General features: G+C 40.9%; 1 long non-coding RNA gene across 1 annotated transcript in view; it reads right to left on the reverse strand.

Annotated features, from left to right (window-relative positions):
- The window catches only part of LOC134475414 (uncharacterized), a 28,059-nt gene extending 12,832 nt beyond the window's left edge, over positions 1–15,227 (reverse strand). Inside the window, exon 1 of the long non-coding RNA XR_010046513.1 lies at positions 14,768–15,227. This is a non-coding gene — a long non-coding RNA (uncharacterized LOC134475414). The remainder of the gene's footprint in view (positions 1–14,767) is intronic.
- Between the last annotated feature and the right edge of the window lie 3,148 nt (positions 15,228–18,375).

Consider the following 18,375-nt stretch of genomic DNA (forward strand, 5'->3'; position numbering starts at 1 on the left):
AAGAAAATAATTCTTAGACCTGACACCGAAAACACAATCTGTAAAAGGAAAACTGATAAATTTTACCTCGTCAAAATTACCTTTCTCTCTACAAAAGAGCCTGTTAAGATGGTGAAAAAACAAGTTCTAGCCTGAGGAAAGTATTTGCAAACCACATATCTGATGAAGGACTCCTATCTAAGAGACATAAGGAATGCTCAATGGCTAAACAAAAATCAGTTTGAAAATGGGCAAAATATATAAGCAGACTTCCACTAAAGAACATATACATACATACATACATATATATATATATATATAAAAGATATATAGATATAAGATAGATATATATATAGATATAAGCAAACTTTCACTAAAGAACATATATAGATGCAAATATGCACATGAAAAATGAACAACATCATTAGTTATTAGGGAAATCTAAACAAAATCCCAAGGAGATGCTACTCCCTGCTATTAGAAGGGCAACAATCTCACCAACCCTGACAAAATCAAATGCTGCTGAGGGTGTGGAGCAACTGAAATTCTCACACTGATGTTAACAAGGCAGCATGGGTCAGATGCTCTGAAAAACAGGGCAGCAGCTTCTTATATACAGTTAAACAGATGTATCCATCCCACTTTGAGATATTTACCTTTGAGCAGGGGTCACCAAACCAAGACAAGCAGGCCAGATCAGGCCAGTGCCCTGTTTTTGTACAATATGCCTGATAAGAATGCTTTTTACATTTTTAAAGAATTGTGTGTGTGATTTTTAAACATATGACAGGGACAAGTGACCCACAAAACCTAAGATGTTTACTATGTGACCCTTTACAGAAAAAAAAGAAAGGAAAAGAAATCACCAACCTCCGCCCTAAAGAAATGAAAATTTAAGTTCACATAGAAACCTGGACATAATATTAATATCCCCTCAATTGCTTTAACCCCAAACTGGAAGCCACTCAAATGTTGTTCAGTTGGTGACTGGATAAATTAATAGTGGGTGGTATACCCACAATGACAGAATTGTACTCAGCAATTAATACTGATACACACAGAAGCAGATCTGCAGTGTTTGGGGTGGTAGATGGGACTATAAAGTGTCAGCATAAGGGAAACTTCGGGGTGATGGAACAATTTGATGTCCTTATTGGGCTTGTAGTTACACAAATATATATGGTTTAAAAGTCATAGGATTGTACACAAAAGAAAAAGTCCCTTTTACTGTACAGTAATTGTTTTCCTGCCATGCTGGAGGTTGAACCCATGGTCTTGCATATTCTAGGAAAGCATTTTAGCACTGACTGCACTCAGTTGTATAGCTTATAAAGTAAAATAATGTACTGTAATCCCAGAACTTGGGAGGCTGAGGCAAGAGGACCACCATCAGAGGCCAGCCTGGGCTACATAGTACGTTCAAAGCCAGTCTGAAACAGAAAGAGACCTTGTCACAAAAAACAAAAAGGGACTTGAAATAGCCACGCATTTGCTAATGTGTAGCCCATAAAGTCACTCATGAAAGAAAATGAAATTGTAGATTCAGCTAACAGTAGTAATAATAGCAAAAAAAGCTGGTCATTAACCTCTGTCATGTTCTTATCCATTACCATAGGGACTATATATACTACAGAATGTCTTTTATATCAGCACAGGGAGATGCTGCGGGGGTTAGGTGGCAAATGTCTTGAATCTGGAGGCAGATGGAGGACCACTGTAGAGAGGGTGCCACAAATCATGTTCTCCTGTAACACCAGTTCCACTGGCATGATATTCCCAGTTCAGGCATTTTGAGCTTCATTGAGAATTCAGCACAGGTTAGATCAGCAAAATACAAGTCATTCCCAGAGATGATAAGTAATATTTTCAATTTTCCTAACCGGAACCTAAAATGTCACTGCAGAACAATAGGAGGCTCAGCATCTATGGGCAGGTGGCACAGGGAGTTGGATTTCTCTCCAGTGAGCGGGCATAGGCCTCACCAGCTAGGCACTTACATTAACGAAACCCTGTGATAATGAACACGCTAGCATTACCTCCAGATGGTAATCTGACTCCCTCTTCATCCAATTAAAGACTTCCCAACCAGGTCTTGCAAATCAACACAATATTTTTTTTTTTTTTTTTTTGCCATCCAACTACATATCTCCTTATCTGGTCCCTCAGAGTCCATTTTAAGTTAGATGATGAGAGAAACAAGGAAAAGGAAACAGTGATCATACATCTTAGAGGCCATCATATCCTCTTTCTAACATTCCAAAAGCACTACAAATTCAAGAGAAGAAACAGAATGTATTCTTTTTGCTAGCCACCCGCCTGCAAGGGAGGCTGGGAAATGTAGTCTGGTGATGCTCCCAGGAAGAAGCAATAATAGGTCTGGTGAGGAGGTAGAGGATGAACTGGAGAGAAGTCATTTGGATGACTTTCCCCAGAGTGCGTTCATTAAATAATCACCGTTAGCCTAGAGTGGAAACCGAGGCAGAGCCATGAGAGCTATGAGATCTCCATCTTGTGTGGTAGTTAGGTCCTCCGGGAAGCAGATGATAAGCTAGGCAAGAGGGAGGAGGTTTTCTGATGGGTAGAAGGGAGGATGTGTAGGCAGGGTAAGGGCAGCTTCAGACTGCAATACAGATTTGACAGTGTCTTGGCCAATCCAAGGGGGGTGGCCCGTGGGAGCAAAGACTGCTCTCCAGTGGCCAGGGCTCAGTTCCTGTACCCCATTCAGTTTTGGGACCCCTGAGGAAAAGTGTGGTCTCAACTCCAAAGCTGAGGCAGAGTGCTATCAACAACATGGTAGAACAGGAACCCCCCAAACCCTCCTCACTCCCATGGGGCCACCAATTCCACAACAACACGCAGACCAATTCTGTTCATGAGAAGTCTAGAAACCAGTGAAGAGGCTCTTGCTTCTCTGATGAGTCCGAAAGCAGCCACCTTGGCGTTAAAAAATTCACAACACCTTTCCACTATTGTCCTCCTGGGTGTGATTGGCAAGGAAATTCCAAGCTCCTGCCTTCTCCCTAGGGAAGAAAAGAAGAGGGGACTGGATGCAGAACATTCTGGCTTTCCTGGGGTCAGGAGCTGCCTGAGGGACTGGCTTCTGTCTTGCTCATCTGGAGTGCTAACAGGACTCAACTTGCCTCAGCCGCCTGGGGTGCTGAGTGCAAAACAGTACGGGCAGCAGCGAGCCGTTTTTCCAGAGGACCACCCCCACCCCTGCCAACCCAGCTCTCAGAGGCCTGCCCTCAGGCAGAGTGAGAACCGGTGTGTGTTCATTGTTAGTGTTTTTGAAGGGTTGCCTGAGGGACTGATCACTGTCTTGCTTGTCTCCCAGGACAGACAGCACCAATAGTACTCTCGAGGCCTGGGGGTTACTGCTGATCCCAGGGCACCTGGTGCCGCAGAGGCAGTGGCTTCTACTGTGGCAGCATTTGGGGCCTCTTTCTGTTTTACCTGTCTCTGAGTGTATTCTAGAAGGTTGAGTGCTGCTGAGAATTAGAAAGAACAAATGAAAGGATGGAAAAAGATATTCCATGCAAATGGAACCAAGGGAAAGCTGGGATGACCATACTTATGTCAAATGGATGGTAAATGAAAAACTGTCAAGAGACAAAGGACATACTGATAATAGGGTCAATTACACAAGAAGATATACTATCTACAAATATGTATGCAGCCTATTTCCAGAAGAACTGAAAGCATCATACCACAGTGATATATATGCACCCATGTTTATAGCAGTACAATTTGTAATAGCCAGATCTTGGAAACAACCTAAGTGTCCATCGACTGAAGAATGGATAAAAAATTGTGGTATTTTTATACAATGGAGTACTACTCAGCTATAAAGAATGATCACATTGAAATATTTATAAATAAATGGACACAGCTTGAGACCATACTCATAAGTGAAATAAATCAAACTCACATGTATAAATACCAAATAGTTTCCCTAGTGTAAGAAATGATAAGAATACATAAAAGTATGTGGTAATAATGATTCTTAATCATATTGGTTTGAATCCATATAATGTTATCACTCATTAATTGCAATGGTTTTAACCTGGGTTGTTCGATTTTAGTATCGGTGATAGTACGAATAGCTATTCTGAAGAAAACAACACATCATAAAAGCTAGTGCTGATTTAATATCATCTTGTTTTGAAGTCCCATCAAGCTGTTGTACATCTGTTTCCACTAGTTTTAACATGTGGTATCTTACTATATTTTACTATATGTGGTAGTATAAAACAAAATTTTTTATAGGCAAAGAGATAATATAGAAACCGTTGTTTTCTGTTAACTGGTTCTAAATACCCTGTAATTTCTCCATTGTCTTCAATAGCTTTAGACTGACTTGATAGGCTTGATGCTATAGTATATGAAGTTATACTCAAATAATACAAGGAAGGAGGCACTATGGTGACTACTATTATGTTAGATTATCTGGGGCTGAAACACAATGATGCTTAAATTGTTTGGTTCTGACCTGTGTTGTTCTAATACAATGTCCTCTTTTATCTCAATCTCCACCCTTTTTAAAATTAATCTATTTTTCTCTTACATTTTTTTTCCATTAAGGGAAAACTAAATTAAAAAACAGCAGGACATATTATAGTAACTTTTTTGTTTTCCTATTAACCTGACTTGAACCCCAGTATTGCTCTCCCCATCTTGTTCTGTCAGATTTTACTATATTCTATTTTGTTTGATAGTATCAAGTTTGAGGGTATAGGCAACCACTTTGAAGGCAATAAGATTCACTATGATGCCCATTATGGTTTGACTATTATCTTCTTTTGAAATCCTGTAAGGTCTCCAGTGTAGGTTTTATTGGTCTTGTTCTGTACTGTTAGGATCAATTCTATTATACCTGATGATATAGGCAACTGTTTTTAAAAATAGCAAGAGACACAATGGTACCCATTTTTGATCACCTGATATTCTATTTTTGCATCATGTACTATGCCCATCCTTCTGTTCTAACCGACTGTTTTGTTTAGTCACGTTAGGTTTTTATTCTTTTCAAAAAAAGTAATAAGAACTGTGGGAGTAAAAAAAACCCAAAAAGTGTAATTGTTATTAAAAAGAGAGGAAAGGAAGGTGGTCTAAGGGATATAACTGCATGTATGTTTGAGTGTGTAGGATGGAAATCCATATTACTGAGCTTTTGTTGGATCAATGAACGGCACTGTCTGCAATCTCATTGTATGAATATACACTTTATATGGTTTAATTTTATAATTTGGACAACTGTTTCTAAGACGACAATATGTATTTCCTTTCTTTTTTTCTCTTTAAATAAAAAAAATATATATATATATGCAGCCAGCATCACAGCACTTAAATATGTGAAGCAAACATTGCTATAACTTAAGGAAAAAATTGACAGCAGTGACACAATAATAGTGGGTGATTTTCATGCCCCATGTTCAATAATGGATAGAGTGCCCAGGAAGAAAATAAATAAGGAAACAGCAGACTTGAACGACAGACCAAATAGACCTAACAGATATATGTGGAATAATCTACCCAATAACAACATAATACACATTTTTCTCAAGCACACACAGAACATCATCCATGGTAAATCAACAAAACAAGTCTTAACAAATATAAGACAATTGAAATCATACCAAGTATTTTCTCTGACCACAATGGAATGAGATGAGAAATCAGTAGCAGAAATAAAACTGGAAAATTCACAAATATGTGGAAATTAAATAACATACTCTTGAACAACCTATGGGTCAAAGAAGAAATCAAAAGGGGAATCAGAAAATATAGTGAGACAAAGGAAAACACAGAAGAGACTGGGGGTACAGCTCAATAGGTTCCATCCCTGTGTATGAGAGAGAGAGGGAGAGAGAGAGAGAGAGAGAGAGAGAGAGAGAGAGAGAGAGAGAACATGTTGTTTCATGGAATATAGTTAAAAGCAGTTAAAAGTAATTGTAGGAGGGAAACTTACAGTGGTAAATGCTTATATGAAACAGGAAGAAAAGTCTCAAATGAATAGCCTGACTACACCTCAAGAAGCTAGAAGAACAAACTATAAAGTGAGAAGAAAGTGCTACAGATCAACCGTACAGCGCTGTACTCATAGTTATTAATATTATATGCTGAAAATTGCAAAAGGGTAGATCTCAGATTATATAGTTTTGATATTATAATTTTTTAAAAAGTCAAGGCAGAGCCTGGAGGCATTAGCAGCTGACGGCTCAGAGCTGACTTTATTCCTCACAGCTGGGTGTTTTTTTTGTTTTGTTTTTGGTACCAGGCCTCAAAGTCACAACCTCATGCTTGCTAGGCAGGTGCTTATGCCGCTGAGCTAAATCCCTGGCCCCTGGGTGGTTCATTCTTTTGTGAGCACCAGAGAAGTGCACCTGTGTGGCTACTGTACCTAAGGCTGCTCAATATTTTAGGGGACAGAGACAGAGATGAAGGCATCTGGAAATACTGATATGGTTACAGCTGACTCACAATCTGAGAATAGTCCTTATTATACATGCAAGTATAACACAAGTTTGTAATCTTTCTCTTTCTTTCCATCTCTTTTCATACTAGGGACTGAACCCAGGGCCATTGCACTGACCTACATCCCCAGTCCTTTTTATTTTACATTTTGAGATATGGTCTAAGTTGCCCAAGCTAGATTCGAACTTGTGATCCTTTTGCCTCAGATTCCCAGAATGCTGAAAACTCTTGTTGGCTGGAACAGAGCTGACCTGAATCAACAAGGTGAAATCCCCACAAGGATCCCCATTTAGGTTCATGATAGCCTATTGAATAAGAACTAAGGGTGAAAATACTTTTTCTACTCACATGCAAGGATCTGATAGTTTCATTTGACTAGAAGATTAAAAAGGATGCAAAAAGGGGCTGGGGATTTAGTTCAGCGGCATAAGCGCCTGCCTTGCAAGCAGGCAGTCGTGAGTTCGATCCCTGGTACTGATAAAAAGGAAAAAGACAAAAAAAAAAAAAAAAGGATGCAAAGATAGCCAAAGAAGACTAAGGTCACATTAAAAAAAAGTACTGTGGCTGGGAAAAGGGAGGTGATAGCCCATCTGAAGCTCAATGCCCTTCCCCCAGCACTATTGAAGAACACTGACAGTTTAGACACCTTTCAGAGAGAGATGACTAGGTGCTTGGAAGGCCAAGGTCATGTAATATTGAGACGAGATAAAGGAATAAGGGCTACTAGTTATAAGCTATCTTAGCACCCTGTAGGTTTCCTGGAAAGAATTTACATAGCACTGCAAAACAAATGTTTAAATTGTACAGATGTCCAATTACTTCAACTTTTTATCTTGAGATAATTACAGATTCAGAGGAAGTTGCAAAGATGATACAGAGAGGTGCCATGAGCCACTTACCTAGCTTCCCCCAGTGATTACATTTTACATAATTACAGTACAATATGCAACCCAGGAAACTGATATTGGCACAATGCATGTGTATTGTTCTGTGCACTTCTGTCACATGCTTAGATTTGTGTCACCACAACGGTTTCTATTGATCTTTTTTTAAAAATCAGCTTTTTGTTTCATTGATTTTTCTCTTTTCTTTTGTTTTCAACTTTATCGATCTTTGATGTTACATTTATTATTTTCTTCCTGAGTGCTTTGGGTTTACTTTGCTCTTCTTTTTTTAGGTTTTTTTTTTCTCAGTACCAGGGATCAAACTCACGACTGCCTGCTTGCAAGGCAGGTGCTTATGCCATTGAGTAAATCCCCAGCCCTTTAGGTTCTTGAAGTAGGAATCAAATCTTTGATTTGAGACTTTCCCCCTTTCTGACGTAAACTTTTTGTGCTATAAATTTCCCTCTCAGCACTGGCGTATAGCAAAAAATTTGATAGTTTATAATGTATATTTTAATTTCATCGAGTCATCCCCTGACACGTGGATTATTTGAAAATGATGTTTGTTTGTTTAATCTCAAAGTATTTGGAGATTTTCTGTGATATTTCTATCACTGATTTTTAGTTTGATTACATCACAGTCAGAAAACACACTACATGGTTTTCATTCTTTTCAATTTGTATTTGTTTTATGACCTGGGATCTTTGCGTGTGTTTCATGGACACTTTAAAAAATGTATATTCTGCTTATTAGGTAGAATGTTTATTGCATCCTGTTGGTTGATGGTGATATGTTCTATGATTTTTTTGACCCAGCTGCTCATCAAATGTTGAAGCCTCCAACTAGAATTGTGGATTAGTCTATTTCTCCTTCTAGTTCTATCAATTTTTAATTCACATTATTAGCTCCCCTGTTACTTGGTCCATACACACATAGAAATCTGTCTTGGTGTATTTTTTAATTTTTATTTTTTCTAAATAGTATGTTTGCAATACATAACAGCTACGTTCATTTGGGGAATTGGTATACATACATATTGCATCCTAATCAGTTTTACTTCCCTTCTCATCCTGAAATCTCCTTCCCATCTCCACAAAGTCTACTTTCCTATGTCCTATCATGTCTGTTTTCTTAGTGTATTAACATGTTTATTATTATGGAATGTCCCTCTGTCACTGGTAACTTTTTTCTTTGTAGTATACTTCATCTCCTATGGTGTAGTCATTCCTTTCTTTTTTGGTACTAGGAATTGAACTCACTATCTTGTGCTTGGCGCATAGGCACTTAAGGCATTGATCTAAATCCCCAGCCCTAGCCACTCTTTTCTTTTGATTGGTATTTGAATATACACTTTTCCTTTGTTTTTATTTTCAACCTCCTATATCATTATATTTGAAGTGTGTGTCTTGTAGACAACATATAGTTGGACCATGATTCTTTTTATCTGCTCTGCCAAACTCTGTCTTATAATTGTATTTTAGGCGATTTAAATTTAGTATGATTATTGATATGTAAAAGCTTAAGTCTGAATTTTAGTTTTTGCTTTTCCTTTATTTTCTATTTCTATTTTCTTTTTCCTGCCTTCCTATAGGTAACTTGAGTATTTTTTTAGGATTCTTTTTCTATTCATCTGTAGTATTATTGAGTGTATGTTCCCTATAGTTCTTCTATTGGCCCTTCATGATAATATATGTATGCAGTTCTGTGTCTACAATGCATTATAAATTGTATATAACCTATCATAGTCTACCTGTGCTGTCATGTTTTCAGTTGAATGTATAAAATCTTATGCTTTCCTCCCTCCCCAATTTATAATTTTCTTAAATATTTCCTCCACATACATTTAAAGCCATATACAATGGCATATTAATTTTTTATTCAACCATCAAGTACAATTTATTATATGCAAGGGAAAAAGGCAAATCTATTGTATTTACCCAAGTTTTTGGTCTTTCCTTTGTTCTTTCTTCTTTCTTGCTATTCCAAGATTCCTTCTGTTATCACAAGATTCTCTGTGTTAATGAATTTTTCTAGCCACTCTCTAAGATAGATCTGCTAGTTAGGGCAAAAGGAAACACAGATGGGGGAAAAGGAAGGGGGGGAAGGAAGGAGGGGCAGGGAGGGGAGGGGCAGGGATTAAAAAGAATTAAGATGTGTTAACTACATGCACCTATTTCCTTACAGAAATATAAGCACTTATATATACTGTAAACATCTACTACTAAAATGAAATTTTTAAAAGTCCTGGGAATGTTAAGAAAAAATCAAAGCATTGGTCTCACTGTTGACAAATTCTCTTGGATTTCCATTATCTAAGAGTGACTTTCTTTACCCCTTTGTTTGTCATATATATTCACATTACTTATGCAAAGGGTGATGAAAGATACAGTGAATGTTTACATTTTTAAAAATTTATTATAGTAAGCCAGGCATAGTGGCTCACACCTGTAATCGCAGCATTTGGGAGGCTGAGGCAGGAGGATGGTTGCAAGTTTGAGACCAGTCAGGGCTACAAAGTGAGCTCAAGGACAGGCTGAACTGCACAGCGAGACCCTGTCTCAAAAAATAATAATAAAAATAAAAATTTATTACAGTAAAAGATATATTGCTATTAATCCTCCTCAGAATAATCCCCTTCGTATCAAACTCGCTTAGCCTACGAGGGGAGGAGAAAAGGTTACTGAGGATTGAACCCAGGGCCTTCACAGTGAGCTACCTCCCTAGCCCTTTTCATTTCTTTACATTTTGAGACAGGGTCTTGCCAAGTCTTTAAATTGCCCAGGCAGGGCTTGAACTTGCAGCCCCCTGCCTTAGCCTCTCAGAGTGTTGGGATCACAAATGTGTGCCACAACAGTTCCGGAAGTCCTTTTTCATGGCCGTTTTTATGAGGGTGATCAAACATATGATAATGCCTCCACAGAGTGCCCTCGAGCAGAAAGCCAGGCTCCCGTCTTGGGCACCCCTGACAGAGGGGACTCAGAGCTCCCCGCTGCAGCTGGCGAAAGTTGGTGTTTCTGTGTTGCCAGCTTCTCCAGTAGCCAGGGTTGGACAGATGAGGCAAAAGGAGAACTCAGGGAGCTTACTGCCATGTCATTCCTCCCATCTGAGGGTGTAGGGAAAGGAAAAACACATGATGGTGGTACCTTGGTTTGGGCTGTGAAAGGCAGAGGCTCTGGGAGGCAGTGAGTTCGGTTTGTTGTTCACACGTGGCCACTTTTGTGCATTTTGGGGCCAATGTAGAATAACCTGCTGAAGGCGGCTGGCAGAACAGGAGACTGAGGAGCTCAGGACGGCTGCAACTGGACAGCCTTCTTGCCACCTCTCAGTCTTCTTAGGTTCACTGAACACAGACTATCCAGGGGGTTCTCAGTGCTTAGTGCAAAGGACAGAGAAAGGCACTTACATCTTCATCTTCCATAAGCAGAAACAGCAGTCAAAATAATCCTTTGTGTTAATTCTGCTTCCCTTCAGAGACAGCGTGTTCTCAAGGATCATTTCTACCTTGTGCATTTCTGTATCCTCAGCTTTTGACACAGTGTCTGGTGCATAATTGATGGCATAAAAATGTTTGAAAAACCAGTAAGTGTTTAACTAAGAAAAGACAAAACTTACCAGAGACCAGACAGTTAGTTGCCTTGGAATAGTCACAGAGTTGTTTTCTAAAGGACAGTTTTGTCTCATTCCTCGCAGAACCAAGAATGGAAGATGCAGAGAAGAAATTTTTGCTCACCAGAAAGACTCATTTTCTAATCACGGACCTTGCTAATAATGCAGTGAGGTAGTGATTTCCTGCCACAAGGACTACAGACTGCAGGAGATCCCTACACCAGGCGGAAGTTCACCTGAGTTGACTGCTAAGCCTGGGGTTCTCAAATATTCATGTACCTAGAAATCATCTGGGGCTCTTGTTAAAGTACACGCTGGGACTCAGGTCTAGATGAGGCCTGAGATTCAGTGTTTCTCAGTTTTGCAGCTGATGCTCACACTGCCTGCTGCAGAGCACACATTAAGGAAACAAGTATCTCTGCCGCATCAAATGTTCGGTCAAGTCAAACCAATGATATCACTGGTTTTCTGTATAACAGAAACGTTAACACCTGACCTCAGCCCATAGCTGTCTGTTCTAGTTGGCTGAGGTTTTAAAGAAAACATGGTGCCCTGAAATGAGCATTCCATCCACCAATGAGCTTGCTTAATTCTGTAGGTCAGGCACCAAGGTCTTTCCCTACTGTATTTCTGGCAACACAGGCCTCCAGAAAGGCATGCGCAGGAAATGGGACTGTAAGAGCAGGTAAACTTAGGAAGCCTGTGAAATGCACTTCTGGAAATGTACAAAGCTCATTAAGAACCAGGCATGGTGGCACACACTTGTAACCCAGCATTAGGAGACTGAGGCAGGAGGATTGCTACAAGTTCAAGGCCAGGCTGGCCTACAAAGTGACACCCTTTCTCAAACAAACAAAATTTATAGGAGTACTGAGGTGAAGACAGCTGCTTAATTATAACCTAAGTTTATTTTTCCCCCAAGTATCATATCCCCCATTATCTCAAAGGCCAGTAGAGTTCATGTGACCCAGGTAAGATGTGCTATTCACAGGGGACTTTGCTATTTCCTGTCTCAGTGTATTATAGAAAATGCATTAAGATGCTTGTGTTGAAAGTGAGTGTGCTTCTCAAGAAGAGGAGTAAATCCTTAACCTGGAACACAAGATCTCTCCCCTTAGTTTGGATGTCTCCAGAAGCAGGCTCCAAGACAAGCATATGAGCCCAAATTTGGGAGACAAGGGAGAGGCAATCTCAGAAAACACCAATAGAGGAATTGGAAAGTGACATAAAGAAAAGAAGCTGTAAGAGGTGTGCTATTAGCCAGGCATGGCAGCACAAATCGGTAACGCGAGTACTCTGGAGGCTGAAGCAGAACGATTGCCATGAGTCACTATGTAGGATACATAGTGAGTTCAAGGGCAGCCTGAACTGCATAATGAGATCCTGTCTCAAAGAAGAAGGGGGGGAGGAGGAGGAGGAGTGAGTTATTTGTATTGCATCCTGTAACTGAAATAAGCCAGATTCAGAAAGGTAAGTATTGCATGTTTTCTCTCATGTGTGATCTGGGGATGAAAAAAATAAAACAACCACAAAAAACCAACATGGAAGTAGAAGGAAGACTATTGGCGAGAGGAGGGGGGAGGGGTAATGGGAAGATGGATATGATAAAAGTATATTATATGCATGTATAAAAAGGCCACAATGAAACCCATTACTATGTATAATTAATATGCACTCATTTTTCAAAAGGATGAGTTATTGAGCATGTTCTAATTCTGGGCAATGAAGGCTCCATCCCACTGAGGAACTCGGGAAGAGAGTGTAGAACATGCTTTGGGGTTGTGCATACACCACACACTAAAAATAGGAAGCACGGGCAGTGATCCTAAAGTCCCTTCCATCTTGGGCTGGGGGTGGCTCTTGGTACTTCCTGCCTGGCAGCCCACAGTCTGGGGAGTGGGCCCAGTGCCTCAGTCGAAGCTCAGTCCTGTGCTGGAGGAGCCGGTGCCAAAGGGCTATGAATGGGCCAGTATCCGCCACATCTCTGAATTTTAAATGTGTTTTTCCTAGTTTCTGCTGGACTCCAGTGTAGTTAAATATACAACCCTGCTAGTAAAATATTTTGAAGATACTGAAACAAGCTATTGATTTTTCTTTTCCTTTTTTTTAAGTCCAAAAAGCCATCTGGGAATGACCAAGTTGTCTACAGTAGATGGAACAGGCTGGGAGAGACTGACATCTAAAACTGTGCTTCCCACCTCCAATTCACAGATGTTTTTGGGACAGGCACAGCTGTGGGAATACAGGGCAAGAGACCCTCAATTCTGGGCTGAGAGCAGCCCACGAGTCTCACAGCTATGGCAAAGGATGGCAGAGGCCATGATGGGGACAGCACTGGAAAGATCAAAGTTGGGTGACAGAAGGACCACAAAGGTGCTTAAAGCATGTGATGGAATCCAGGCCTAGACAGTGCTGAGCCAAGGGGACAGATGGGCAATGGGTGACAGAGTCTAATAGCTGGAGCCAATCACTGGGAAGGAGTCTGGGCAGGACTCAGAATTATGCAAGGAACCTGCAAGACTAAACCACAAGCCCCAGCCTTGGAGGGTATTAGGAAGCAGACAGGTGCCCACGGTGCCTTAAACATAAGGAACAAAGCCAGGACCAAAAGAAGGGCAAAAAGGAGAACTGTGGCTAAGAACAGGTATATCTGTGGCTTCCAGTTAGGGAGACCAAAAAAGAGGAAAAGAAAAAGAAAAACCTAAGGTCAAGACAACATAAGCAGCACTGTTTCCCTGTTGCTGATCTCAGCATATGGAACCAGGGCCCCCGAGAAATTCCAGCTGAGGCCAGAATTCTTCCTAGAGCTACATCAACAGATGTAGGCCATGTGGCCCTCATAGTCAGGGGACGACTCAGGCTAGCAGCTAGACGAGGCCTGGTCCCTTTCTGCTGTGATACTTACAGCCAGTTGGCTAGGGTTAGATTGGGCTGGGCTCTGCTAGGCTGGTGTGGTATCTGTGCTGGGGATGAAGCCGTGGGCCTGTGCGTGGTAGCCAAGTGCTTTACCACTGAGCTCCACCCAGCCCCGGCCAGGGCATCTCACCAACCAACCACTGGCGCATCCCAGTGCCTTCCTTGTGGCCTTGCACATCCCCTTGTCCCACCTGACCCTGCTGCCTGCCACCCTCAGCCTCTGGAGCACTTAAAACCCAGCAGTTGGGGTCCTGGCCAAATCACGGAAGCTGTTCCTGTGACAACATCCTCTACAGTCCACACTCTGCAGAGACTCTGCAGGTAATTGGAAGGACCTCAGCTGTTTAGTACTGAAAATCAACCCTCCTTGAATTCCTCAGCTTGCATAGTGTTAACTGCCCCTTCTCTTCCTTTCCCTTCAGCTCACACTATACATATCTATTTTGGTCAGCTTCCTGTTAAAATTGCTTCCTTTTCTCTTCTATTCTAGCTCCGTATTCCTCTTTTCTTCTCTGTTCATTTATTTGCCATTTGTGGGGAGTTTTTTTCCCACCCTGCGTTTGACCTTGGCCTGCGCCCCACTCCCTGGGCCCACACCCTCTACCCGTGACAAGACTCGGGGCTTTTCATTTTTATTGACCACATGGCCAGTTCTTTATTCCCTGTGGCCTTTTCCTTACCCTTGTTTCCTTTTGGTTTTTGTTTTGGTTTTAGTCCTTCATTACCCAGCTTTTCCTGGCGAATGACCAAGACCAAGCTGCATATTTTTCCAAGCCTTCTCTCTTTTAGTTCTTTCCTTTCTCTCCTCCTTCTGGGCTTCCTGAAAATCTGCCTCAAGGAACCATGTTATAGCTTAGCTTTTTTTTTTTTTAACTCCAATAACAAATAACTTCATTTACTTACTTACTTCAAATAAATGGTGCTTTTCAGCTCATGGAGAACTTGTTTCTTTCTTGTTGAAAACACTGTATTAGAAGAATCAGATAAACCCCTCTGATATTTTCATCAAAATATTTCTGCATTCTCACTGCAGAATTCCACCTACGTGGCATCACAGATATTTGGAGCCAGGCTTCTGACAACATGCCCTCAATCACCCACAGCTTCTTTATGAGTTTTTCCGTCAAATGCGACTTCAGTTGTTAAGATGTCCCAAGCGATTAGAATCACCAGCAGCCTCCTAAATAAATACTCAGCCCAGGAAACCTGACACTGTCTGGAGAGGCTGTTTGGGGAAGATTACTTTTCGAAGACGGAACAGTCCCAGGCCTGGTGTCTGCAGAACTTTGTTCCTGTCTCACAAGTCTTTACCGGAAGTCACTGGAAATCTCTTTGTCTCTCTGCAACTGCAGGAGGAAGCAGCAATACAAAATATTAACAAATACTTTGAGTTTCTTTTCTATTTCACCACTTAACTCTAGCAAATGGCCATCGCTCCTCCCACTCAGTCCCTCTGGATAGAGCAGTGTTGCTAGGGCAGGGACAGGGCTAGATTGGGGCTGCTACACAACCCTCCCTTCCAGGCCTTGCACAGACATCCAGGCATATTTCCCTAGCTACCTACTGTTTTGTACATCTGAAAGCTTGCATTTCTTCTAGAGACTAAAGAGTCCTTGTTGCTCAAGTTACTCAGGGGCCAGCAGAACAGTGATACAGGGACAGCACACCATGGTGGCTAAGAATACAGATTTGGGAGGCAGATGCTCTGAGTTCGACACCTAGTTTTGCCATGTGATATAGCTTTGTGACTTTGGGCAAGTTGCTTAACATCTCTGGGCCGCCATTTCCTCACCTATATATTGGGATAATTTTTGAAAGTGAAGCAGGATAATATTTTGTAAAGTGCCTGCTTAAAACAGTGCCTGGCACCTAGCGAGCACTCTAAAGGATTTGTTAAATAAGAGCATTGTCCCCATTCTAATGTTTTTAATGCTACAAAATCTTTCTTGGAAATAATTAGGTAAGATGTAACAAGGGATCATTTGGAGAGACAGCCTCCTGATCCCTAGAGCATAAAGGATATGGTGATGGAGAAAATCAAATGTAAACATAGCAAAAAGAAAATGATTTAAGGAGCCTCTGAGCAGACTATGAAGATGATCCTGTGAAACAACTCAGGGTCAGTTGTGCTGCTTATAACTGAAAGGAAGAAACAGGAAAGTGAAGGAAGCAAAGCTAGAGGATGGGAGAGAAGGGCGAAAAGGTGGAGAGGAAAGATTTGATTTCATTTTTACAATATGGATCCACAATGTTTGGTGAGTTCACAGAAACTTGGGAAGGGTGTAGTTTCCTGCTCTGGCTGCTTCAATCAACATCTCTCATCCCACATGCTCTTCTTTCAGTGTGACGGTGGCCCCTCCATCAAAAACTGTTTCCTCCTCTGGAACTTGGGCAGAGGCTCACTGCTGCCCCAGCCCATACAGTATGGTGGCACAGGCTAATGCGACACCCGAGGCTAAGTGGTAGAAAGGACACAGCTTCCAATGGGCTCATTCCAGGATACTTTGCTGTCTGGGTCTCGAGAAGACCACAAGGATGCATAGTTGTTCTGGCTGGCAACCAGCATCAACCACTGAGGGCAAGTGGGACGTCAGAGGATTCTGGTTCTGGCTCACCAAGTCTTTCCAGCTGAGACCTAGAGATTGTGGAGCAGAGAGAAGCTGTCTCTGCACGTCCCCTGCTTGAATCTCCAACCACAGAAAGCATCAGAGATACTCAAATGATTATGATTGTTGTGAGTCACTGCAATTTTAAATAATTTGTTATGCAATAATAGATAACTAATACAGGAAGCATATGAGGAAGCAGAGAGTGCAGTTTCTAGAAGGACTTCAGAGTTGTCCCATGAGGCATCCTATTTGAATTTTTGAAATCCATGCTTCTGTATATTTAAATCCTTCTCCGTTCATCAACAAGCTCAGCGCTCCTAGACTTGGCCAAACGAACTACACTTGATCCAAGCCAAATTGGAAATCCTGGAACCAATACCACAAGTGCCTTGGTGAGGGCCCCTCTCAGTGACCAAGGGCTCCCTGCCCCAGGCTGCCTCCCAAAGACTCTGAGCAAAGAAAGTCTCAACTATAGCAGAATTATGAAGTGGCCTGGGGCCTGGAGCCCATCAAAACCACGACCAGCAGCACTTTGAAGTCACTCGGGGCTCTAAGTATATCAAGACACCCCAGAAAATATAATATTTTCAAATAACTAAAAGGAATGACTCAACCCTCTTTTTTCTAATAAATAATTCATATTTCACTGTAGACATATTAAAAAGTAAAACTTCAAAAATAATTTGAAATACTACCATAATCCTACCACCCAGAAATAACCATCATAATATTTCACTCTAAACTTTTTTTTAATGGGCAAATAATATGGGGTATATGATGATGTGGGTGATGAATACATTATAGAAGGAGTAAATCAGGCTGATTTACATATTTTTGACCCTTCTTATTTATTATTACTCTGTGGTAAGAGTCTTTAAAATCTAGTAGTAGTTTTCAAATTACATTATTCTTTTTTCTTACTGTTTTTTGAGACAGGGTCTCACTATGCAGTTCAGACTGGCCTTGAACTCTCTATGTAGCCAGGCTGACCTCGAATTCATGGTGATCTTTCTGTGTCGGCTTCTCAAGTGCTGGGATTATAGGCGTGCACCACCATGACCAGCTGAAATAGTCATTATCATTAACTATAGTCGTCATTCTGGGAAGCAAACCACCAGAATTTACTCCTCCTACCTAACAACTTTATAACCTTTGTTCGTATCTATCCTCTTCTTATCACCGCGCTCCTGCCTCCTCTGGCAACCACCATTCTACTTTCTACTTCCATGAGTCTGCAATTTTACGTTCCACAGCTAAGTGGGAAAATGCTGCATGTCTTGGTATATCAGGTAAAGAAACAGTATCTAAACATTGGCCAGGTTCAGTGACACATATCTTAATCTCAACACTCAAGAGGCTGAAGCAGGAAGATCACTACAAATTTGAGGCCAGCCTACCCTACACCGTGAGTTTAAGGCCAACCTAAATTGCATAGTGAGACCCTGTCTCCAAAAATCATATAACTATTGATATTATTTCAAGAAATATTATATACATACATGGAGAGGTGACCTTATGAAACATTCAGTTCTATATCTCCATTTTTCTCACCTAACAATGATTCTGAGCAGCTTCCGCTGTGAATAAATATAGCTCTTTTTTTTCTTTTTCTTTTCTGTGTCTCTCAGAATGGAGCACAGGGTCTTGCACATGCTAAGCAAGCACTGAATTACATCCCCTGCCCTATCTTATTATTTTAATGGTCACTAGCCTATTGATTGAATGTACTATAATTAATTTATTCTATTTCTTGTCCTCGGGAATGTTGGCGTTTCTCCTTGTTTTCTATTACATGGACTTGCAGTGAACATAGCTCTACAGACACATATCTGATCTTTAAAATAAATTTCAAGAAGCAGAATCATAGGACCAAACAGTCAGAATATTATAGATCTTTCGGCAAACA

The sequence above is a fragment of the Cavia porcellus genome, unplaced genomic scaffold (genome assembly GCF_034190915.1).
Source record: "Cavia porcellus strain 051 isolate PalLab524CR breed Dunkin Hartley unplaced genomic scaffold, mCavPor4.1 scaffold_3, whole genome shotgun sequence".
In the NCBI taxonomy this organism is placed as follows: domain Eukaryota; kingdom Metazoa; phylum Chordata; class Mammalia; order Rodentia; family Caviidae; genus Cavia; species Cavia porcellus.